Source organism: Phaseolus vulgaris, chromosome 5 (genome assembly GCF_051622355.1).
Source record: "Phaseolus vulgaris cultivar YP4 chromosome 5, ASM5162235v1, whole genome shotgun sequence".
In the NCBI taxonomy this organism is placed as follows: domain Eukaryota; kingdom Viridiplantae; phylum Streptophyta; class Magnoliopsida; order Fabales; family Fabaceae; genus Phaseolus; species Phaseolus vulgaris.
In genome coordinates, this window is record NC_143502.1 from 5,930,969 (window position 1) to 5,936,683 (window position 5,715).

Consider the following 5,715-nt stretch of genomic DNA (forward strand, 5'->3'; position numbering starts at 1 on the left):
CTTCCTTTTAACCTAGTTGGGTTTGGGCTAAGTGACATCTCGCTTAAGCGAGTTTGATGAGAAAAAGCCCAACTTCACTAGAGTAAACTCGCTTGGGCGAGTTCCTCTAGAGTGATTTTTCTTAGGTGAGTTTGGGCGATTTTTGAGCGAGTTTCCAATGTTCCAACTTTGCCTTTTCATCTTGTCCATTCTCCTTTAGCCCTTTCATCTCCATTTTACCCTAGAACCCTGAAATTAACAAAAATTTTGGAACAAATCGTTCTCATTCATTTTATAATCACAAATATGTAAAAAGGTTTAAATTTCTAAATTAAGAGTTCAATTATAGTTATTTTATTAAAAAAAATCCATATGTGTCAATCTTTTAATTTAAAATATTACTGAAATATGACACTTATCAATAAGTCCTCCATAGTAGATTATTGCTTCAGTTGAATTGATTGGGTCTTGATTTGTTGTAGAGTTGAATGCATGATAGTTGTCGTTTTGTTATCAAATTAAAATGATTTCAGTATAGATCTGTCTAACGCTAGAGAGATTATAATATAATTGTGATCAAATGACCTCAAGTCATCTCCCAACGAATTCAATAGTGAAATCAGTAAATCAGTGTTCAAAATCTATCTGCAAGCAAGAAAAGTTAACAATAACAATAAAGATAAAAGAAGAGGTTAAGATTGTTTAACAGGAAATATAAAAGAGATTAAAACAACAAATATAAAGTGGTTGATCCCCAAGTTCTTCCACAAATGAATTATTCATAGATCATCTAAAGATTATCTCCTTCAATTCTCACATAGAGTTAAACCAAATTGAACATGCAACAATCTAATTCAACTTGAAGCTCACTAGTAAAGCACGTGTCTACTGGTTTAATCAATACCCACTTTGTTCCATGCGTATACTCCATGGTAATGCTTATCTCCTATCTCTTAAATCATGCACCCAAGAAATTAATTAGAACAATGTGAACTAACTAAGAAACCAAAGTTTACGATAAGGAAGACTCTCAATCAATTGTTCAAGTACAACCTCTCAGATAAAACATTTTTCTAAGAGATTAGAACATTAAAACAACTGCTATAGAGAATTTAAAAAATGAAACATTTATTGATCAAAACCTCAGAACTCAATGGGGAATTACAAAAAAATCGAAAAAAAAGTTTTAGCCTTCCATGCAGAGGCAAAATAAAAGAATTACAAAAAAGAAAAGAAAACTAGGTCCAGAATGTGTTTGCTCCTATGAAAGGCGATCCAAGAAGTCGTCTTCCTTTGAAGTCTCTTTTATAATCTTCTTTTCCTTGCACAACATCGAATTAAAAATGTGCCTTATGATATTGTTTTACAATTATCATATACTTCCTTTCCTGTTTCAAATTATTAAACATATATTTTCATTCGCAAAAATATCAAATTTTATTCTTGCTTCTCTTTCAGATATATTGTTTCCAACTTTCTTCAAATTTGTGCATTGATTGTAATTTATTCTAGCACTATTGTGAGAGATATTGCAGAAGATTTTCTTAAATAATATCTTCAAGTATTTGCTCTATTCTTGAAGGATTTTGTAAAGGAATTTTAATTGCAGGATTTTGAGAGAATGATTGAGATAGAAATAAAGATGGTTGTTTATCACGGGTGCAATGAACTGTGTGTATTAGATGATAAATTTATTACATGTATTATCATGTGCACATTAAAAGAGAAGGTGATGTTGGTACATTGGTGTTGCTGAAAATCCTGGCTTGTGGAATCTATTTTTTGAGTCATGTGTCATTAGGAAAAGCAATAATGGAGGTGTGATGTGACAATTCACATTATTGTATTGTGTGGCCTAAGGAAAGCAACTATGAATAGTGATGTGATGATGCAACTTATTGTGTTGTAAAACCTAAGGAAAAACCAATTATGGAGGAGTGATGTGATGATAAAAATTATTATGTTGTGTGACCTGAGGAAAAACAATTGTGGAGAGTGTTGTGACGATGCACATTATTGTCCTATGTGACTTGGGGAGAACTAATTATGGAGAAGTGATGTGACAATGCATATTTTTGTCTTGTGTGATGTGAGAAAAAGCAATTATGGATGATTGATTTGGCAATGAACATTATTATATATGGTGTATGGGTTCACGAAAAGCCACTATAGGGATTGATTTGTGGTGCATAGTAATGACTAGTATCGCCTAACAGAGAATATATTATGGAGACATCTGCAACTTTTGTGGATAAGTTTTCTCTCACTTTGCTTCAGTAATGGATGATTGTGTTGTTTATTAGTTGAAAATTGTTGTTAATTATTGAAATGATGTAGTATGTGTTAAACATAAAGAGGAAAATAAATGAAAAACGTGCATTCATTAAATATTTTCTTGATTCGTACATGGAATACTTTGTGTGAATGAAATATAATTAATGATGAGAACTGAACACTCAAATAATGTTGGGACACTTTTTTTTGTGTGTCATGGCATTTGACTATATGAACAATTTTTTGTTCGACCATGATGTTCCCTTATATCCATATCAGTCCTTACGACTTGACTTAGGCCTCCCCTTTGAGGTTTTTTTCTTATCGGGACTTGGGCATAGTATTTGCCCAGTGTATGCAAGCCAATACTCTTTATTTCTGAGTTCACTAAAGTATACATGAAATATCTTTTGCAATGTGTATACAAGTGAGATGTACCTAACGAAATTGTGGTGAGCATGTTTGCATGCAGCAAGAACATGGGAGCATGATAGGTTTAGTTTTTTGAAATTTCCCATAGTCATATCATACATCAGAGTAGACATGTTCGACAGTCACCATGGCTTCCACTTTCCTGCCTCTATCCATGAAGAATTTATTGCAGTTGGTGTATGTTGCCATCACCGTGGAAGATATTGGAAGGTTTATTGTTTTCTTCAAAATAAATTTCATTGACTCAGCTATATTGGTTGTCATATGTCCCCACCTTCGAGTGTTGTCCCATGCAAAAGTCCATTTCTCTGTTGGGATATCGTTCAGCCACTAAGTTGCCTTAGGGTTTTCCCTCTAACTATATTGTAGTAGTAGAAAAAGTGTGGCTATGTGATTCCATATGCTGTAATTTTTTGTTGCAAATGTAGTTAGTAAACAAAATTGAAAAAAAATGTATAATTTAAAAGAGTTCATTGAGTTAACAGATAAGGACAATTACCCATGTTGAAAAAATCTTTCTTTAGTGTTGTATTTCTAAACCGCCTCATGAAGTTCCATGCTATGTGCCGAATGCAGTACACATGCATAGAATTATTGTTGTTCCAACCACTACCGTCTATATATTATGCACTCTTTATTGATTCCTGACGAACATAAATGTGACAGAAGCCATCTTGCGGAGTGACATATCTTCGTAGGTTTTGCAAGAAAAAGAACCAAGCCTTAGCAGTTTCACCCTCTATGATGGTGAAGAAAATTGGTAATATGTTGTTGTGGCCATCTTGCGCAACTGCGACAAATAACGTCCCTTTATATTCCCCATACAAGAAAGTTACCTCAACTTGGTCCACTGACTTGCAAAATTTGAAACTATCAATGTATGGTTTGAACATCCAAAATACCCTTTTGAAAATGATGTGGTCCACGTCCAATTGGTTTCCTTCATATGCAAGTTGGGTCTTTATTTTCCAAATAAATCCAGGAACATAAAGTTACATTGCATTTAGGAGTGTTGGCAATATTTGGTATGACTTTTCCCAATTTCCATATACCTTTTTTATGACCAGTTGTTTTCCTACCCATGCCTTTTTATAGGTGACTTTATACCCCAAGGATGACTTCATGTGCACTACTATGGTAGACACTGGTGTGGAAGGGTCGGCCTAGATAATTTCATGAATGCTTTGTGCAATCATTCAATACCTTAACTTATTGTGGTCTTGTAAGATCATAAGGGATACACAGGTGTGAACACCTTCCAACTTCATAATTTCCCATAGTTGATTGTTGGTGCATAAAATCGCTCTACATCTCTATGCACAATCATGATGAATATATTGAATTGCAAGCCTTGATTTATTTGATAATGACATCGCACGTGCAATGGTTGATAATGTGAAAACTATTGATGACATCCTTGGTGTTGAACCGTTGCCCAACAAAAAGTGTCTCTGGAGGATACACTACTGTGTCGCGATCAAAGGCATAACCAAATTTTGGGTCATACATAGGTGGTGCGAAGTGCAGGAAATGCTCAGGTGTGACATTAGATAAGTTATGTTGATGTTGTTGAATGTTTGTATGGCGTGCATGCGGTTCTTTTGCCTCCTCATCATCAACAGCTGCAAGAATGTTGTCTTCATCCTCACTAAAAGGATCAAAGACTTCATCGAGAAGACCAACAACCCCATGCTCTTGTGGTGGTTTTTTAGGGAGTTGTTGGTTTTCATGTTCGCTTAGGCTGACATATAGACCACTTAATAGTTGGGTATATGGCTAGATATGTTCTTCCTAATACCTATGATGTTGATGGGTGGATTCATTAAGGTCTAATGAGACAATAGTTGTGATGGGTTGTGGTATGAAGGTTGAACTTCTTCTAATTGTTCAAAATGAAAAGATGATGAAGGAGAGTAATTTGTGGGTTGACATTTTGTTAATGAAGGTGCAAATGTGACGTACACTTCAGGTCCAATTTGTAGTTCAATGGAGTCGTAGATGTTGAAGAACGCATCAACATCATCATCCTCAGTCTTCTCAATGGTCGTGTAATGATTTACCCCTATACCAAGTCTAGTCAGGTAGCAGAAGTGCATCATCACCACCATTTCTTGTGCTTCCCTATGCAATTTTCTGAGGATGACTTCTTTTATCATTTGTAGAATCATGTCCCTTTTGAAAGAAACAACTTTTGATGTCGTAGAAGTAAACGTAACTTCTTCAATGAGACATTCTTTCATTTCCATCATAGTGAACAATAACATATATTGAAGCCATTTGTTGACAACAAAAAGAATGTTGGGTGTGTAATAGAAAATGAAAGATGGAGAAATGCAAAGTTGGAATTGGGTTAAATATAGGCGAAAGAAGGAGATATCAAAACTAGGATTTAGGATGAAGTTCTATGTAAGTTTCATATGAAACCACATGGTTTGTATTTATAATTACATGCATGAGTCAATCTTCAAAGCAAAACAACATTTTATTCCTTGTTTACTTGCCCTTTAGTTGATACCACTAAACTAAACTTGTCACATGGTCACATTCCATCAAAGCATTGTTCATGTAATCAAAAGTTGTATGGTGATGATAGCTCTTTCACGCGTAAAGACTGACATGTTTGCAAAGCAACCCTGAGCAATAAATTAGTGACATGATCACGTCCTATTCAAGCATTGTTCACAATTTATCTTAGTAGAACGAAAAATATATGAATGTATTTGTATTCTAAAAGAAGAGACTAAAATTAAATGAACATCTTTAAGAAAAATTCCAACACCTTAATGATGGAATCCCTTCTTCTCTTAGCTGAAAAATAAGTTATCATCCACAAAGTATATTCAATTCATGAAGTAATGAATTCTATACCAAATCAATCTTCGAAGCAAAGCAACATTATATCCCTTATCTTATTTGCCCTTCAGTTGATACCTCTATTATTACAACACATCACAAAACATAAAAATAACCAAACATATAAATTACATAGTGTAAATCATCTTGATTTTGCTATAGTGTGAACTGGTACAA

General features: G+C 34.2%; 1 pseudogene; it reads right to left on the reverse strand.

Moving 5' to 3' along the window:
• Positions 1-606: 606 nt before the first annotated feature.
• On the reverse strand, positions 607-4,931 carry LOC150027445 (uncharacterized; annotated as a pseudogene).
• Between the last annotated feature and the right edge of the window lie 784 nt (positions 4,932-5,715).